Raw genomic sequence first — 20,091 nt, 5'->3', positions numbered from 1 at the left:
GGACACTTGACAAAGTTATTGGACTTAGTGATGGACATTGGGGGAGGTAGGGGGGTATTATGTCATTCAGTCATTCAACCTGCAAAATAGCACACAATTTTCTACACTGAAAAAAACCAGTAACCTAGTTAATAATAAATAATAATAATAATTAATTAATAATAAAATCAACTCATATAATTCATGAAAAATGTGTGTATACTATCTATGAGATTATTATCTGAGAAATGAAAATGAGCTTGCTTTAGGATTTTACAAGGCACTTATATCATTTAAACACATTTGGTACCCTAAGTAATTATAACATTTCTTGCAAATCACATAAATAGGGATCTCATGGTCCCCTTCCTTCACCCCATTGCAAAGGCTCAGGTGTTATTGCTGGCTGCCCTAGGGCTGCAGAAAACCCTATGGGCAAAACATATGGAAAGAAGAGGATCAATTTATACAGAGGGCTGAAGGGGGACTCCCATAGTGCATTAATTAACACTTAATAAATACATCAAAATTAAATACATTACAGAGATAAGAACCTGTAACAACAACTTTACTTCGTGAGAAGCTCCAGAGAAAGAAGACCCAGAGGGAGTAAGGGTAGGGGGAATCCCAGGGAGACCAAAGGGGCTGGTAGAAGGAGCAGACAGAGAACAAGGGTAGAGGCAGAGTGGCTGCAGGGTTGGCCCAGTCTTCTGCATCTCCCCTGTGGGTGGAGACACTGATCTCTATCACTGTAAGAAGGAACAATAGAATGGAATGCCCAGAAGAATGAATGACTGGAGGACAATTCCTGAGGGACCCATACCCTTGCAGAGCTTTTCTAGCTCTGACATTTACATTTCTACATAGGGTAGTGGTTTGGCCCACAGAAATAAAAATCTGCACATCTTCCATGTGGTTTTGTACCAATGGAAAAAAACAGGTTTCAGAGTAGCAACCGTGTTAGTCTGTATTCGAAAAAGAAAAGGAGGACTTGTGGCACCTTAGAGACTAACCAATTTATTTGAGCATAAGCTTTCGTGAGCTACAGCTCACTTCATCGGATGCAAACAGTTACAATTCAAGTGACTTTTAAAATTCCCTATGAAACTGAGTTAACAAAATAAATGAGCTTATGAACAACCAGAAAATGTACTTCTCAAGTGAAAAACTATAACTGGACTTCTTTGCAAAGAAATTGTAAGTTTTCATACAGGAAAAGCCACACACTGTCTGGAAAGGAAGAGTAGATTAAATTACTTGCCTCAGTGAAATTAAATACCCAGAGAATTGCTGTGTTTGTGATGAGGATGACCGGGGTTTGCTCACCTGTGGCTCCCCCTCCCTGTGCTGTAGAGGCACAGCCGGGCAGGTCTCCATCTGCAAGCAGGCCCCCTGCCTGAGGTGCAGCTCCCATTGGCCTTGGTGGCCAATGGTCTGGGAGCCTCCTGGCCAATGAGCTGGGGGCGGGAGGGGGAAGGCAAAGGGGGAGATGGTAGGGAGCTGGGGAGCAGGGGAGGCAGGAGGGAGGGGAGCTGTCTCTGGAGGCAAAAAGGGGGGGCTCTCTGGAGAGGGGTGATGGGGGCACAGGGGCTGGTGGGGAATCTTCCATGGGGGCAGAGGGTTGTGTGGGTCTCTGTGGGGTTGGGGGGAGTGATAGACAGAGCCAGCTGCAGCCTGGGTCTGGTCTATGGGGGAAGGGAGTGTTGCTATACCCCCCCACCTCCCCAGGAAGCCCCCTCTGTACTGTGTATTTTATATCAGCCCCAGGGTGCCCACCGCTGCTCCCTTCTCCTGCCCCCGGCTCCATCTGTTTGTCTGCCCCCACAATGCCCCCCCATCTGTGTCTGACAGTGACAGACTCCTGCTCCTCTCTCTGCATGCAGCTCCCTCCCCCTCCCTGCTGGGGAGGCGTGGTCAGGCAGCTCTGGCACCGCCCCCCCACAGCTCCCATTGGCCAGGTTCCTGGCCAATGGGCTGGGAACCGGGTCAGCTCTGAGAGGCAGCGTGCGCAGGGACGCCGGGGAGGGGGAAGCCGCCCCTGAGGTGAGAGTGCTGCACGCCCCACACGTTGCCAAACAGTGGAGCATGGGCACCACGGCCCATCTCGCCGCCTATGTATCCAACCCACCCTGCTCTCTGTCCCCTGACTGCCCCCACCCCTTATCCAACCCCATGAGGCTCCTAGCAGCGTTTGGCTCAGCGCAGAGCCAGACACGCTGCCCCGTGGGAGCATGCAGCCCCCCCCCTAGAGCTGTGCCCTGCATTAGGGTGTGCCTGGGCACACCCGGCACACCCCGTGTGCATGCCTATGAAGCCAGCACAAAACAGCTTCTATAGTACCTCACTGGTTACTCAGAAGTCCAAACAATGCAGTTCCCTTAAAGTACCCAGCCTCAGGTCTCCATCCAGACACACATGTCAAACATATGACGATAAACTCTGAAAATCTTATTTCATCATATAAAAGAAAAGGTTCTCCTGATCCCAAAGGACCAAGCCCCAGACCCAGGTCAAATAATAACTTAGATCTTACAACAAATACACGCTTACAGTCAATTCTTATTAACTAAACTAAAATTTATTAAAAAAGAAAAGAGAGAGAGTGTTGGTTAAAAGATCAATATACATACAGACTTGAATTCAATTCTTGAGGTTCAGATACATAGCAGAGATGAATTTGTAGTTGCCAAAAGTCCTTTTAGAAATAGTCCATATGTTATAGACCAGTGTCCATATTCAGGGTGACTCCAGTCAGTGACTGGGGATCTCAATACTTATGGCTTAAGATTTCCTGCTCTTGAAACCCAAAGCAGATCTGAGAGATCGTGTCCCAAGGTTTTTATACATTTCCTGCAGCCATTTGGCCTGAGAAAACGATAGGCTTAACTTTCCTTCTTCCAAACATCATGGCAATTAGCACAGGATAATTTATCCATTAAACAGTTCAGACACAGGTTATCACAACCTTCAAAGAGACATAGCCCTGGTCTACACTAGGACTTTAGGTCGAATTTAGCAGCGTTAAATCGATTTAAACCTGCACCCGTCCACACAATGAAGCCCTTTATTTCGACTTAAAGGGTTCTTAAAATCGATTTCCTTACTCCACCCCTGACAAGTGGATTAGCGCTTAAATCGACGTTGCCGGCTCGAATTTGAGGTACTGTGGACACAATTCGATGGTATTGGCCTCCGGGAGCTATCCCAGAGTGCTCCATTGTGACCGCTCTGGACAGCGCTCTCAACTCAGATGCACTGGCCAGGTAGACAGGAAAAGAACTGCGAACTTTTGAATCTCATTTCCTGTTTGGCCAGCGTGGCAAGCTGCAGGTGACCATGCAGAGCTCATCAGCACAGGTGACCATGATGGAGTCCCAGAATCGCAAAAGAGCTCCAGCATGGACTGAACGGGAGGTACGGGATCTGATCGCTGTTTGGGGAGAGGAATCCGTGCTATCAGAACTCCGTTCCAGTTTTCGAAATGCCAAAACCTTTCTGAAAATCTCCCAGGGCATGAAGGACAGAGGCCATAACAGGGACCCGAAGCAGTGCCGCGTGAAACTGAAGGAGCTGAGGCAAGCCTACCAGAAAACCAGAGAGGCGAACAGCCGCTCTGGGTCAGAGCCCCAAACATGCCGCTTCTATGATGAGCTGCATGCCATTTTAGGGGGTTCAGCCACCACTACCCCAGCCGTGTTGTTTGACTCCTTCAATGGAGATGGAGGCAATACAGAAGTAGGTTTTGGGGACGAAGAAGATGATGAGGAGGAGGTTGTAGATAGCTCACAGCAAGCAAGCGGAGAAACCGGTTTTCCCGACAGCCAGGAACTGTTTCTCACCCTAGACCTGGAGCCAGTACCCCCCGAACCCACCCAAGGCTGCCTCCTGGACTCAGCAGGCGGAGAAGGGACCTCTGGTGAGTGTACCTTTTAAAATGCTATACATGGTTTAAAAGCAAGCATGTGAAAGGATTACTTTGCCCTGGCATTTGCGGTTCTGCCTTTGCAAAAGGTTTCTGGGGAGGGCAGCCTTATTTCGTCCTTCATGGTAGGACACTTTACCACTCCAGGCCAGCAACACGTACTGGGGAATCACTGTAGAACAAAGCATTGCAGTGTATGTTTGCTGGCATTCAACCAAAATCCGTTCACGCGGTGGGAGGAGGCAAAATGCGACCTTGTAACGAAAGCACATGTGCTATGTATGTAATGTTAACAGCAAGGTTTACCCTGAAAGAGTGTAGCGACTGTTTTATAAAATGTGTCTTTTTAAATACCGCTGTCCCTTTTTTTTTCTCCACCAGCTGCATGTGTTTCAATGATCACAGGATCTTCTCCTTCCCAGAGGCTAGTGAAGCTTAGAAAGAAAAAAAAACGCACTCGCGATGAAATGTTCTCCGAGCTCATGCTGTCCTCCCACACTGACAGAGCACAGACGAATGCGTGGAGGCAAATAATGTCAGAGTGCAGGAAAGCACAAAATGACCGGGAGGAGAGGTGGCGGGCTGAAGAGAGTAAGTGGCGGGCTGAAGAGAGTAAGTGGCGGACTGAAGACAGGGCTGAAGCTCAAAGGTGGCGGCAGCGTGATGAGAGGAGGCAGGATTCAATGCTGAGGCTGCTGCAGGACCAAACCAGTATGCTCCAGTGTATGGTTGAGCTGCAGCAAAGGCAGCTGGAGCACAGACTGCCACTGCAGCCCCTCTGTAACCAACCGCCCTCCTCCCCAAGTTCCATAGCCTCCACACCCAGACGCCCAAGAACGCGGTGGGGGGGCCTCCGGCCAACCAGCCACTCCACCACAGAGGATTGCCCCAAAAAAAGAAGGCTGTCATTCAATAAATTTTAAAGTTGTAAACTTTTAAAGTGCTGTGCTTAAAGTGCTGTGTGGCATTTTCCTTCCCTCCTCCACCACCCCTCCTGGGATACCTTGGTAGTCATCCCCCTATTTGTGTGATGAATGAATAAAGAATGCATGAATGTGAAGCAACAATGACTTTATTGGCTCTGCAAGCAATGATTAAAGGGAGGAGGGGAGGGTGGTTAGCTTACAGGGAAATAGAGTGAACCAAGGGGTGGGGGGGTTCATCAAGGAGAAACAAACAGAACTTTCACACCGTAGCCTGGCCAGTCATGAAACTGGTTTTCAAAGCTTCTCTGATGCGTACCGCGCCCTCCTGTGCTCTTCTAACTGCCCTGGTGTCTGGCTGCGCGTAACCAGCAGCCAGGCGATTTGCCTCAACCTCCCACCCCGCCATAAACGTCTCCCCCTTACTCTCACAGATATTGTGGAGCACACAGCAAGCAGTAATAACAGTGGGAATATTGGTTTCGCTGAGGTCTAAGCGAGTCAATAAACTGCGCCAGCGCGCCTTTAAACGTCCAAATGCACATTCTACCACCATTCTGCACTTGCTCAGCCTGTAGTTGAACAGCTCCTGACCACTGTCCAGGCTGCCTGTGTACGGCTTCATGAGCCATGGCATTAAGGGGTAGGCTGGGTCCCCAAGGATACATATAGGCATTTCAACATCCCCAACAGTTATTTTCTGGTTTGGGAATAAAGTCCCTTCCTGCAGCTTTTGAAACAGACCAGAGTTCCTGAAGATGCGAGCATCATGCACCTTTCCCGGCCATCCCACGTTGATGTTGGTGAAACGTCCCTTGTGATCCACCAGAGCTTGCAGCACTATCGAAAAGTACCCCTTGCGGTTTATGTACTCGGCGGCTTGGTGCTCCGGTGCCAAGATAGGGATATGGGTTCCGTCTATAGCCCCACCACAGTTAGGGAATCCCATTGCAGCAAAGCCATCCACTATGACCTGCACATTTCCCAGGGTCACTACCCTTGATATCAGCAGATCTTTGATTGCGTGGGCTACTTGCATCAGCCCCCACAGTAGATTTGCCCACTCCAAATTGATTCCCAACTGACCGGTAGCTGTCTGGCGTTGCAAGCTTCCACAGGGCTATCGCCACTCGCTTCTCAACTGTGAGGGCTGCTCTCATCTTGGTATTCATGCGCTTCAGGGCAGGGGAAAGCAAGTCACAAAGTTCCATGAAAGTGCCCTTACGCATGCGAAAGTTTCGTAGCCACTGGGAATCGTCCCAGACCTGCAACACTATGCGGTCCCACCAGTCTGTGCTTGTTTCCCGAGCCCAGAATCGGCGTTCCACAGCATGAACCTGCCCCATTAGCACCATGATGCATGCATTGTCAGGGCCCATGCTTTCAGAGAAATCTGTGTCCATGTCCTGATCACTCACGGGACCGCGCTGACGTCGCCTCCTCGCCCGGTATCGCGTTGCCATGTTCTGGTGCTGCATATACTGCTGAATAATGCGTGTGGTGGTTAATGTGCTCCTAATTGCCAAAGTGAGCTGAGCGGGCTCCATGCTTGCCGTGGTATGGCGTCCGCACAGAAAAAAGGCGCGGAACGATTGTCTGCCGTTGCTCTGACGGAGGGAGGGGCGACTGACGACACGGCTTACAGGGTTGGCTTCAGGGAGCTAAAATCAACAAAGGGGGTGCCTGTACATCAAGGAGTATTTCAGGCAGGACTGCACGGAGGGTTCCAATAAGAAATGGTGCACCTAAGTTATCGTTGTTATTGGAACAAGGAGGTTAGCCTGGCCTCTGATTGATACATGGCTAGATTTACCTCGCTGCACCTTCTCAGTGAGTGACTGCAGTGTGACCTAGAGGAATGAGTCCCCTAGACAGGGGAGGAGGCAAATGAGTACAAAACAAATCTGGTCTATTTCTTGTTTTGATCCACTCCATCTATCTTTTACATCTTTGGCTGGCAGCAGACGGTGCAGAAGGACTGCATGCCATCCACATCTCATGGCTGCTCGGCAGAAGATGGTACAGTACGACTGCTAGCCATCCCCATCTCTTGCCTGCCTGGCAGAAGATGGTGCAATACGACTGCTAGCAATCCTCATCTCTTGCCTGCCTGGCAGAAGATGGTACAGTACGACTGCTAGCAGTCCGTATCGCCTGCCCGCTCACCATAAGACGGTTCAATAGGACTGACTGCAGGACTAAAGAGAATGACCTGGTCAAGTCACTCCAAATTTAGTCCCTGCGCCCATGTCTGCCCAGGCGCTCCCAGCCGACGTGGCCAGGAGCACCTCGGACACGATGAGGACGACTACCAGTCGTATTGCACCGTCTGCTGCCAGAAGGCAAGGGGTTGCTGCTACTGTGCAGCAAAGCCGTACCGCGTCTGCCAGCACCCAGGAGACATAGGGTGACGGTTACCTGAGCGGGCTCCATGCTTGCTGTGGTATGGCGTCTGCACAGGTAACTCAGGAAAAAAGGCGCGAAATGATTGTCTGCCCTTGCTTTCACGGAGGGAGGGAGGGAACGGGGGCCTGACGACACGTACCCAGAACCACCCGCGACAATGTTTTAGCCCCATCAGAGTGCTCCATTGTGACTGCTCTGGACAGCACTCTCAGATGCCCGATTGTTTGCCATTGCTCTGACGCTGGGAGGGGCGCTTACAGGGTTGGCTTCAGGGAGCTAAAATCAACAAAGGGGGTGGCTTTACATCAAGGAGTATTTCAGGCAGGACTTCACGGAGGGTTCCAATAAGAAATGGTGCACCTAAGTTATTGTCCTTATTGGAGCAAGAAGGTTAGCCTGGCCTCTGATTGATACATGGCTAGATTTACCTCGCTGCACCTTCTCTGTAAGTGACTGCAGTGTGATCTAGAAGAATGAGTCCTCTAGACAGGGGAGGGGGGGAAGCAAATGAGTACAAAACAAATCTGGTCTATTTCTTGTTTTGATCCACTCCATCTATCTTTTACATCTTTGGCTGGCAGCAGACGGTGCAGAAGGACTGCATGCCATCCACATCTCATGGCTGCTCGGCAGAAGATGGTACAGTACGACTGCTAGCAGTCCGTATCGCCTGCCCGCTCACCATAAGACGGTTCAATAGGACTGACTGCAGGACTAAAGAGAATGACCTGGTCAAGTCACTCCAAATTTAGTCCCTGTGCCCATGTCTGCCCAGGCGCTCCTGATCGACCTCACAGAGGCGACCAGGAGCACCTCAGACATGACGATGACGGCTACCAGTCGTACTGTACCGTCTGCTGCCACAAGGCAAGGGGTTGCTGCTACTGTGTAGCAATGCTGTACCGCGTCTGCCAGCACCCAGGAGACATAGGGTGACGGTTACCTGAGCGGGCTCCATGCTTGCCATGGTATGGCGTCTGCACAGGTAACTCAGGAAAAAAGGCGCGAAATGATTGTCTGCCCTTGCTTTCACGGGGGGAGGGAGGGAACGGGGGGCTGACGATATGTACCCAGAACCACCCGCGACAATGTTTTAGCCCCATCAGGCATTGGGATCTCAACCCAGAATTCCAATGGGCAGCGGAGACTGCGGGAACTGTGGGATAGCTACCCACAGTGCAACGCTCCGGAAGTCGACGCTTGCCTCGGTACTGTGGAAGCGCTCCGCCGAGTTAATGCACTTAATGCACTTAGAGCATTTTCTGTGGGGACACACACACTCGAATTTATAAAACCGATTTCTAAAAAACCGACTTCTATAAATTCAACCTTATTCCGTAGTGTAGACATACCCATAGACAATACTACTATTTCACTGAAGTATCTTCCTAAATGTTAATTTTCCTTTTTTGATCTTTGAATCAAAGCTATAGCCATAGACAAGACTTGTTTGCTTACAAGACCTGAGCAAACATCTACTCTTCTATCTCTAACAATACAGGCTTGCATTTCGAAGCTCTGTTCATTGGCATTGGCCTGCTAAACCCAGGGTTGTGAGTTCAATCCTTGAGGGGGCCATTTGGAGATCTGGGGCAAAAATTGGAGATTGGTCCTGCTTTGAGCAGGGGGTTGGACTAGATGACCTCCTGAGGTCCCTTCCAGCCCTGATATTCTATGATTCTATGATTTACATATCTTCCTAACCAGTCTCTAAAGTTCGGCCACGGGTCAGGTTAGTCTGTGAGTTAATTAACTCTTTCTGACCCTGTCACCTTTCAATGAGATATTATATTTACTCATAACGTCACAGACACTGAAGCTCTTTCTTGCAAGAATGCTAGCAACATGCACCTAACTCCACATAAAACAAATCCTTTAGCGCAATGATAAGGGCACTCATGTGGGAGACCCCAGCTCAATTCCCGGCTTTGCTTGATGAGGAGAAGGGATTTGTACAAGGGTCTTCTATCAGCCCTACTACTGGAATCATTCTCACACTTGGTGGCCCACTCATTATTTGGTACAAAGTGGAACAGCGTCAACACTTTGGGGGGGAGGGATAGCTCAGTGGTTTGAGCATTGGCCTGCTAAACCCAGGGTTGTGAGTTCAATCCTTGAGGGGGCCGTTTAGGGATCTGGAGCAAAAATTGGGGATTGGTCCTGCTTCAAGCAGGGGGTTGGACTAGATGACCTCCTGAGGTCCCTTCCAACCCTAACCATCTATGAATCTATGAAACAAGAGAGACGGAAGGATCCTACACCAGAATATCCCATAGGCCAGTGGGTAGGGCACTGAGGAGGGAGTCCCCTGTTCAAATCCCTTCCCCTCAGGCAGAGGGATGAATTCACAGGGGGTCTCCTGCATCCCAGGCAAAAGGTTAACCACTGGGCTATAGGGAAGACTCATTCTTCTGATCTTTTTGTGAGGGCTAGGTGTGCTTGGCTTATACCCCACAGGTGAGATAGGCAGGGGAACACCTGTCTTCACCTGGTATGAGAATTGCGCTGAGGCTTAGGTGGGAGATAGACAACCAGGTGCCTAGAGGGAGGCAAAGGTGCCCATGCCCAGAGGTAGAAACTGAGGCAGCTAGAGACCATTTACAGTGAAAATTTAGGCACTGAATGAGTTGAGGCACCTACAGGGTTAGATGGCAGCTGAACAGGAGTTTTGTGGATTGAAGTGGTGCCTAAATCTAGGCATGAAGTGCCTACGTACCTTTGTGGAGCTGGGCTTTGGTTCCCAATCCACATGTTACATTTTCAGGGAACTTTCAGAAAAAGTGGCCTTGTAGCTGAAGCACAGGCCTGGGAATCAGATCTGATTTTTATTGCAAACTTGGCCAGATTTCCATGTGACCTGTTAGGATATAGATATTCAGGCCTGTCTGTAAAGGCCTATACTCTAAGAATTTAGGTGTATTCTTATCACTTGGCTAATTATAGAGGTATAAAAGAAAGAATCAAAATCACTATCTGCTGGTGTAAGGGCCTTCTCTTACTGTGACAGTCTGAGGCCCTGTTCTTAGGCTAAGGCCTTTGGCTAAGCAGCAGAGGCAGCCATAAGCTGGGAAGCGAACAGTCACATCCTCACATTCCAAACTAGTCACATTGAAATAAGGTGCTATTGGGCTGTTAGGCACTATCAGGACAGGATTGTATTCCTATCACCTCCAGAGAAAGGGAAGTGCCTAGAAAATGTAAAAGGAAACTTAGTTTGATAGCATCCTGTCTGGCAAGAACTCACTTATCAATAGCTGGGATGTGAAATCCTCACTTCTGTGTTGTCTTGTCATTGTAGTTCCCACTTTGCTATTGTTTGTCTGTATAATCTCTGTCTGGTTCTGTGATTGTTCCTGTCTGCTGTATAATTAATTTTGCTGGGTGTAAACTAATTAAGGTGGTGGGATATAATTGGTTACATAATCATGTTACAATATGTTAGGATTGGTTAGTTAAATTTCAGGAAAATGATTGGTTAAGGTATAGCTAAGCAGAACTCAAGTTTTACTATAATCTGTAGTCAATGAGGAAGTGAGTGGGTGGGGGTGGGCATGGGCATGGGCATGTGCATGTGGGTGAGGGAGATGGGAACAGGGAATGGGGGTAAGAAAATTGGAATCATGTTTTGCTAAAGGGGGAAATGGGAACAGGGAATGGGAATAAGGAAGTTGGAATCATGTTTGGCTAAGGGTAGTAATGGGAACAGGGACACAAGTGTAAGGCTTTGTGGTGTCAGAGCTGGGAAGGAGGATACTAAGGAAGGAAACTGGAATCATGCTTGCTGGAAGTTCACCCCAATAAACATCGAATTGTTTGTACCTTTGGACTTCGGGTATTGTTGCTCTCTGTTCATGCGAGAAGGATCAGGGAAGTAAGTGGGTGAAGGAATAAGCCCCCTAACCGGACCTCTGTAAATTCATTTCCCCTGGGTCCCTAAGTTTTCCCACCTGAACATGTAGCACTTCCCTAGCTCACAGTTTAGTATGAGAATTATTTCATCAATATTTATGAAGCTGAAACCTTCTGATGGAAGCAATGTGAAAAGCATTATTTATATTTTCAATACAAAATGTCTGAAGCACATTGACAACAAACTACATTTAAAACAAAGCACATGTTATACTTTCACATCTGCATAAAATACATTTCCCTGGCTTGACTCTGTTTCATTTGCTGCTGCGGCTTTTACTGGCTCCATTAACAAAATGGCCAGGTCAGTTTTCAAGGTCAGCGTGTGCTGCTTACAGGCACAGAGAGGTGGTCATAACGTTAACATCTTTTTCCAGCTGTTGAGTACATTTACAATTGTGAGTAAAACAAAGGAATATTTTTGTCAGACTCTTCTCTCAAATGCCTTGATATTGGGTCTGTTCAGTGCTTGTTCGTGTGATACAGCATGGATTTCTATGGTACAGGACATCGAGGGGTTGCACCTCCGTGGCAGAGTCTTCCTGTTTGTGTAGGAATAAGACAAATATTCTGCTATGCTCTGAGGCTTCTTTTTCAAACACTCTCCTGGCTGCACAGCTAATAGATTCAGTCAGCTCCATCTGTACTGGACATATTATCATTAAAGCACTTCCCCAAAATAACACTGAGTGAACACACCTTTATGATGCAGTCAGAAACTTGAGAAGGAAGTGTCAAATATCCACATCACAGACCCTATCTAGTAAGATATGTTCTTACCCTCGAAAAGGTTCATGGCATGGAAAGAGAAGAACATCTCAACAAAACTTCCAGACACTCATTCTTAGAGACCTTAATGTGATCTGTGTTTACTTTCCAGAGCTCACACACAGGCTAAAGTCTGTGTGAGTGACTCCATGAACATGCTGCTCTTTGTATTTTCCAAACACCTCTAAGCCCCCTCTTTCTCTGAATCTGAATGCAGGTAATCTGCACTCTTGCCTGCCTAGTAGGTCCATCTAAAATTCACCAGCTCAGCACACTGATATGTTTAGATGATTTAGCTGGGGATTGGTCCTGCTTTGAGCAGGGGGTTGGACTAGATCACCTCCTGAGGTCCCTTCCAACCCTGAGATTCTATGATTCAATGACAGCACGTTCATACTCTCACTATGTGCTTCGGAAAATGGCCTCCTAGGAAAACCCCTTTCTGTTGCTGGATAACCTAAAGTCCAAGGTCCTGGGAGTTTTGCTTTTGGTTCCCAGCTCCACAACAGATTCAACCCTGTATAAGTTCAGACCTATTCAGAACCCCAGCTCATTGGCTGAAAACATTAATGGCTGAACTCATTAATACTGCTTCAGCCTAATATCTCATCTTGAAAAGCTATCCTTGAAGCATTTAATTCAAAATCCAGCTCTTAGGCTCCCTGGCTCAGCCAGCATCCGTGGTTAGTTCTCATAAAAATCATTACTATGAAAGAACATAATTGAGGGGGAAAGACTTCTCACATAGCGATTTCTTTCATTCTGAGTGGCATTTTCTTTTACACCTCTCAGGAGTTCTGCAGAGAAAATAAAGGAAAAAATAAGTGGCCAGGTGGGGGGTGGGAATGCCATTTCCTCTTTTGTCATGAGGTATGAAGACGGCTGGAAAGGTTTTAGTCAAAAATGTTTTCTGCTCGCTTTCTACATTAGAAATCCAGATCTTGTCCTCACCCCCCCACCATATCCAAACCCCCTACCCCAGCCCAGAGCCCCCTCACGCACTCTGAACCCCTCAGCCCCAGCCCCAAACCCCCTCCCACACCCTGAACCCCTCATTTCTGGCCCCACCCTGGAACCCACATCCCCAGGCCAGAGCCCGTACCTCCTCCCACACCCCAACCCCCTGCCTCAGCCTGAAGTCTCCCCCATATTCCAAACTCCTCAGCTCCACCCCCCAGCCCAGAACCCCCTCCAGCACTCTGAACTCCTCATTTCTGGCCCCACTTCAGAGCCTGCACCCCCCAGCCAGAGTCCTCACCCTCTCCTGTACCCCAGCCCCCTGAGCCAGCTTGATGAAAATGAGTGAGTGAGGGTGGGGAGAGTGAGCGCCAGAGGGAGAGGAGGATGGAGGGAGTGGGGAGTGGGGCCCGCTGCCGGAGTTCCTGCGGTAGTGGTGCTAGGGCTCCGGCGGTGCCTTAAAGGGCCTGGGGCTCCGGCCGCTGCGGGGAGCCCCTGGGGTAGCGGTGGCAGGGCTCCAGTGGCGCTTTAAAGGGCCCGGAGCCCCGCTGTGGTAGTGGTGGCCAGAGCCCGGGGCCCTTTAAATCACCCCTGAGCCCCGGGGCTCTCAGCCACCTCTGCAGCTGGTAGCTCTGGAGGTGATTTAAAGGCCCGGGGCTGCCAGCCGCAGCCAGAGTCCCGGGGCCTTTAAATCTTGATTTAAAGGGCCCGGCCCGCCTCTTTTGGTTGAGGCCACACCTCTTCCGGTCAAGGCCACGCCCCCCGCTCAGGACTCCAGAGTACCGGTAAATCCTTTAAGTTACTTTCACCTCTGACTGCGCACTTTACCACTTGCTGCAGATTACTGATTGCTGCCTGCTGTATCTTACTGCTTATAATTAATCCACACAGAGCATGGGAAGCTTAACTCATAGGTATTTAGGGGCATGGCGGCAGTGGAAACGTCAAAGCACAGGAACACTCCTGTGACAGCACTTTGAAGTTCTAGTGTGGTCGCACGCGAGCGCTGGGAGAGAGCTCTCCCAGCGCTCCTGGTAATCCACCTCCATGAGGTGGAGCGCGACTCCCAGCGCTCGGAGCCTGTTTACACTAGCGCTTTAAAGCGCTCTGATTTTTCACCCCCCTGAGCCAGCAAGTTAGAGCACTATAAAATGTAAGTGTAGCCAAGCCCTAAGTCCTACCCCACACCTGTCTTCTCTTCTTTTTCTCTCCTGATCCTCATCCCACACCTTGCTGTGTTGCTCCTATTAACATTCTCCTGAGACTGGTGGAATGTTAGTACATACACTTGGTGTTAAGGGACTAACAGTGCTTTATCCATCCAGGACTGATAGGGGGGCAATAGGTTCTATGTGATGTACCCAGAATGTTTAAAAGTCAAATTTATGTCATTTGTTTCAAAATACCATGAAAATGGCAATATATGTTTACAGGGCAAACCACATTTTTGAGCTACATTTTCAGAAAACTCATTTTGCTAGACACCCAATGGAACGAATGTCCACTCAAGTCATTTTTAGGTGGGATTTTCAGAAGTGCTCATCATTGGCCTAAATCTGCTGCCACTGAAATCAATGGTAAAATTCTCTGTCACTTCAATGGGAACAGAGCTAAGCCAACCGCTGAGCACTTTTGAAATCACCGTCCTTAATCTGTTTGAGCGCAGGTCAGATATTCCAGGTGAGAATTTCAGAAGTGCCGAAGTGACTTTAGAATCACAAGTCCTATTGAAAGTGTGCTCCTAAATCATTTAGGCACTTCTGAAAACCTCACCCTCTTGGACAACTCTGCAGTCCTTTGTTTAGAACTTCAAATCATTTCACATTCTGAAGGCAAGTGTCTTCTTTATTTGTTAGAGGTTATGTATAAAGATATACAGTTGTTTTAGTAAACACACACTCCATTCTTCCTCAGAATGCTTTCTAATGGCTAGTGTTGTAACCAGACTTCTATTCTGTATAGATCAGCAGGTGTTAGTTGAGCTAACTTGTACTAGACCTTGCATTAAGATATCACCATCACCTGATTTACTGCACTGTTATTATTTAATGTTTGGTGTGATCTTTTATCCTCAGGAAAGAGATTTCACTTTCTTAGCTAGTTCCCTGACTGATGTATTTTTTACAAAAATCAGGCTATAATATGTTCTTCACTAAATTTGTTTTCTCATGTAATATCTTTCACAGTACTGCCACAGATCAGCTTCCAGTTTTCTTCACTAATTCCTCGCAAATGATGCTTTAGGGTGAGACTGTGTCTTTCATTCACCATTTGACACTGACACTTTCATTCACCAGACAGAGAGGAAACTTTTGTGTTCTCCATAAATATCCCAGATAATTATCTCTGAGAAAAGCACCAGTAAAGATGGATATGAAAGGCTGCATTTCACTGGGCACCTAATCACACTTGTCATCAGAGACAGCAGCTTGAATAGCAACACAAACAGCTATAGTGCTAGAAGAATCCTTGCCACATGCATTTCTGCAGCTAAGAAAATCACTGAGATTCTTTTGGCCAAAATATTGTGTGTATTGATATTCAGAAAGCCTTATGCAGGCAAAGTCAAGGGACTCATGAACTCACTCTGTGTCTAGCTGTGCATCAATAAATTGGTCTATTGCCATTTTTTCTTGCAGGTCCTCACTGGTATCTGGATATGATGGATATCTCATGAGGTCCTCTCCAGTTCAGGTGGGGTCTCTAGTGTGCCTCTTCTTCTGGCCAGCTCATATGCATGGCTGTTTCCAAACTGCCAGATAACTCAGTCTCTTTTCTGTTCTGCAGCCACTCAAGTTAGCTGCTAGAAAGTCCCTTCTCTGCTCTTCTCCCCAACTGTTCATTGAGGCTTTGATGTCAAATTGAGGCACATCAGCCTTCTGCAAAGTTTTTTCTTTTTTATTATTATTATGAAGTGAGCTGGGGAAGTCTGATCTCTCCCATCTTGGCTTCTGTGGTTATGTCTGCAATGGAGCTGGGAAAGCCTACCAACTCAGGTGAACAGATTCACGCTAGTTGGACCTGAGCTAGCACGCTAAAGATAGCAGTGTGAACATTGCAGCTCCAGCAAAAACCACCTGAGCTCGCAGAGCCCAGGGAGCAGCATGTGTTTGAGAGCCCAAGCCAGAATGTTTATGTTTTAGTGCACTAGCTTAAGCTGAGCTAGTGTGAGTCTGGGCTGGAAGGCTTGCTCCCAGCTGCATGGTACAGACACGCAGACTGCTGTGAAGGATCCAAATGTTGAATCCCATGTGCTTGTAGCTTGCTGGGGCTCAGGATCTATCCTGGGCTTTGGACCTCTAGGCATACACTCTTGGTGCACACCTAATATTTGACACCCCTCTTGGCAGTGGGGACACCCCAATTCAATTGCCTAGGCCTTGAAACTAGTGTGGTCTCTCCCTAGCCTCCCCAACAGCTCTTGCATGTTCCCCAGAATCCCACCAAAAGTATGAGTCCTCTGGTTCCCAGTTTATCCCTTCAGGGGTATCTGACAGTGAAAGCAAACAGACACAAACAAATTTTGCATAGGATTCTGAAACACCATTGCTCTTGCAAGGAACGTTCAGAAAACAACAACTACCCTGAATTAAATGCGCTTCACTCTCACCCACCTTTCCCTTGGAAGTCCATTTGTGTTTGGGTAGGTAGGGTTTCCTGTCTCCGTTCCTCAGCAGGTTCCAAGTTGCTTGTTGCCTTTTCAACTGGTTTCACCAGTTTGGACTCGGCATTTTGTAGCTCGGCTTCAAGGTCTGACTTCATAGCTTTTCAGCTTCTGATCCAACAGAGATTTTATTTAGAGCTGACTGGATTTGATCTCTATCTTCTGGTCAACTCTCGTTCTTTTCTGAAATGCCTCCAGGTGCTGTTTTTATTCCTCTGGGACCTCCCTGAATTCCTCAAGTGCCTCAACTATTTGCTCTTCGTTCAACAGGAAGACCAGTTCACAGTTTCTCTCCTTGGAAACTCCTTCCCACACCTAACACTAGAATTGCCCCTTCTTCTGACACCAATGTTCCATTCTGACATCAGCATTGCCTCTCAGCTGAGTGGTAGCTGATGTCCAAGAGCTTTGTAGATCGGCTTCCCAGTGGAAAAGAAATCAATGACGCAGAGTCTAAGTACCTTCTGACAGTAACTTTTTCTGTTGTCATATATGCACCAGTCCTAGAACAGAGTTGATAAAAAAGCACGCTGGGCAATCCCTTTTTTCAGGAAACTCAGCCAAACAGCAGTGCCTTGTTCCCAAAAAGCAAATCTGTCTCCACAATTGCATCTAATAAGAGACCAAGACAGAGAGCAAACTCTTCTGCTGCTCACACAGCTCCCTGTCCGAGGAACACTGTCTCTCCTCAGGGCATTGTATAACCCCCAAATTAACAACCAACACTGCACCACAGCAATTCTTTCTAAGAGTGAGCATTTGCTTGCACACTGAGAAAAAAATCTTAGATGACTATGTGTAACAGTGCCAACTGGTGATGCCTGCCTTAAAACAGTACTAATTTCATCCTATCTGTTCTTTTTGAGCCACATTTTCTTTACATTGCAGAAAACAGGGGCAATATAACTCTTGGAAAATCTGAGACTAAGTCAGCTGGTTACTGTAGCTTTTCACCATACACAAAGACTTCCCTTTTTTGAGCTCTCATTTACAGCTTTAGCCATCTGTGGAGGATTACACTATTGTTCTTGATCTGATTTGAGCATAATTTATCCATTATTCTGTCAAGAATACAGAGTGGCTAAATAGATAGACCTTCTGTCTCTGGTTTATGAAAGCATAATCAATGTAATCAAGATGGGAGTTCCACAGCCAATGCTCCTTCAACCATTTCCAATTCATATTCCATTAAAATTACCCTTGAGGCATGCTCACAGTTGCTTCAGGTTTATAAGGCAAGGAAGGCAACCCAGCTTCAATTCACATTATTCAGCATCCCAAAAAACCAAGGTGTGTTTTTGTTACCACATTTACAACTACATTGCTCAGCATTTCGAATAGACTCATACAATTTCCATGGTACCTCTCATGACTCCTAGGTAATCCACATTTCATTCCCCTAATAAATCTCCCTGGATATGGCACCCAATAGCTGTACAATTTGCTCAGATTATTTCTATTTTTGCCCATTGGGTCATCAGTGCATTCAAGTTAGACATTGCTTTCATGTGTGTTTGTGGGACAGACTTTCAGATCCTCTTTCAGGATGGAGATCGTAATTACACATCTGTTCATTCTGGTCTAATCTAGCAATTTAGCAGGCTAGCCTTGACAAAAATCATGGGGGCACACGCAATCCAATCCAACCTTGCATTGAAGAATTCCAGGGACTCTTATGAGAGAATGGAAGCCATTTGGACAAATGCCCATTGGAAAGAGCTGTTGACTTGATTTGCTTTATTGGTCTTTCAGGATGTTTACAGTTTTATAAAAGTCGTCATCAGAACTCTCCTTTGTTAGGCTGGAAAGGCTGTAGGTCGCAAGGATCTCACATGTATCTGAAGGCAATGCTTATCCCATTTCATTTTCTGACTCTATAGATCTCCAGTATCCCAATTCCTCTACTAGGTTATTGGAGTGATAAATATGCTTCTGCAGAGCTCACAATCTTTGTGTTTACCAAATACAATTCCTTGTCATTGGTAGAATGAACCCAGACTTTAATTTTTGTTTATGACTGGTCTGAGATTTTGCATTCTCTTGTCCTCTAAGGCTTTTGGCGTCATCAAAGGCTCTTTGAATGTCTCTTAGCAAAATCATCTATGAATGTTCATTTCTCTGTAGAAGGCATAGGGACATCATTAGTAAGGTCAATGTGGGGAGGCCTGGTAACAAGTGATTTTAAAGGAGGAAATGGGCCTGATCCAAAGCTGTTCAGGTCAACAGAAAGACTCCCATTCTATGGGCTTTAGGAAAGGCCTGAAATGGGAGGCTGATCCAAGCTTTTTACTTTGGGATGAAACTTCCCAATCATAGCAAAAATATTGAAAAAATAAAGGCTTATATGTCATATTAACAGCATATATGCACCCTCTGCACTTTCCCTCGCCAAGTGAAACGTGCTAAGCAGCTAATGGGCTCACTCAGTTTTGGATCTGTTGTAAGAAGAATTGGAAAATGAATTACAGCATACAGCTCCACTGTCAGCTGCCTTTTTCTCATAACAGCTCAATACAACAGTGAAACAAATACAAACAGAGAGAGAAACATGACCAGACCAGCTGTATACTTTAAGACTGTCACTGTAGGAAAATGAGAAAATAAACTACTTAACTGTACAAGTAATTTCAGCTGGATCCGATTATCCATCTGTTAATACAGTGCAGCCAGCAAGCTTTGCCAATGACAGATTAAGGTCAACAAAGCAATCATTCCTGGGAGATACATTGTTTTTTATGTACTGTTACCAAACAGTTCTGTAAATTATATTTAATACAGTGAAACCTTGATTATAGGGCCCTAATTTTTCTGTAATAAGTTTATCCTTAATTCTTTGTATTATAGTAGCACTTACAGTCCCCCAACAGGAATAAGACCAATGTTCCCTCTAATTTTTGACAGGCCGTGTGTGCAAAAAATTTCTTCTGTGCACATTTTTGAAGCAGAGTTCAAATTTGTGCGCCATGAGGCAAATGCGCCCAAGCGAGTAAAATGCTTATACATTTAAAAAGTTTTAATTTGCAATAATAATAGTTTTACACCATGTTATTTTATAAATGTCATTTTTAAATACTTAGAAAAAGGAAATTTAACCATTCTTCATGAAGCAGAAGTTAGTTTTAAGCATTACACTTTATGATCTTTTTTATAGACAATCACGAGCATATATCAAGCACATATTAATCACGATCATTATCAGTCCATAGGCTTCTGCCCATTGGTGTCCATTTACACCTTTCAGTCTATACTCAAGTCCGAAAAGATTTTGATAAACATATAATAAAGACAATTTAATAAGTATGCCATTATGTCAATTTACATGGGTTTTCAGATAGAGACATCCTAAGTAAAAAAAAAAAAGAAAAACAAGAGTTTGTGTTTTAAATTTAAAATTTTCCTAAAAAATATCAATAAATGATTATCAGCCAAGAATAAGATATGTAATTACAAATGCATTTTAATGTCCTTATTGGTCAAAATGTCAAAGACTGCTAAACTAACCTTACTGTTTTTCCCTGCAATCTTTTTTCATTTGCCCATTCAATATACACTCTCTCCAGATC

The 20,091-nt window shown here is 46.4% G+C and overlaps 1 long non-coding RNA gene across 1 annotated transcript; it reads right to left on the bottom strand.

Moving 5' to 3' along the window:
- Positions 1–2,805: 2,805 nt before the first annotated feature.
- On the bottom strand, positions 2,806–17,404 carry LOC142071112 (uncharacterized). Its single transcript, XR_012667091.1, has 3 exons — positions 16,479–17,404; positions 8,591–12,704; positions 2,806–2,962 (listed from the first exon to the last, which is right to left on the bottom strand). It is a non-coding gene; the product is annotated as an uncharacterized LOC142071112 (long non-coding RNA).
- Between the last annotated feature and the right edge of the window lie 2,687 nt (positions 17,405–20,091).

This window comes from Caretta caretta, chromosome 2 (assembly GCF_965140235.1).
Source record: "Caretta caretta isolate rCarCar2 chromosome 2, rCarCar1.hap1, whole genome shotgun sequence".
Classification (NCBI taxonomy): domain Eukaryota; kingdom Metazoa; phylum Chordata; order Testudines; family Cheloniidae; genus Caretta; species Caretta caretta.
Note: the sequence above shows the minus strand (reverse complement) of the source record. Positions and strands in the feature narration are given on the sequence as shown.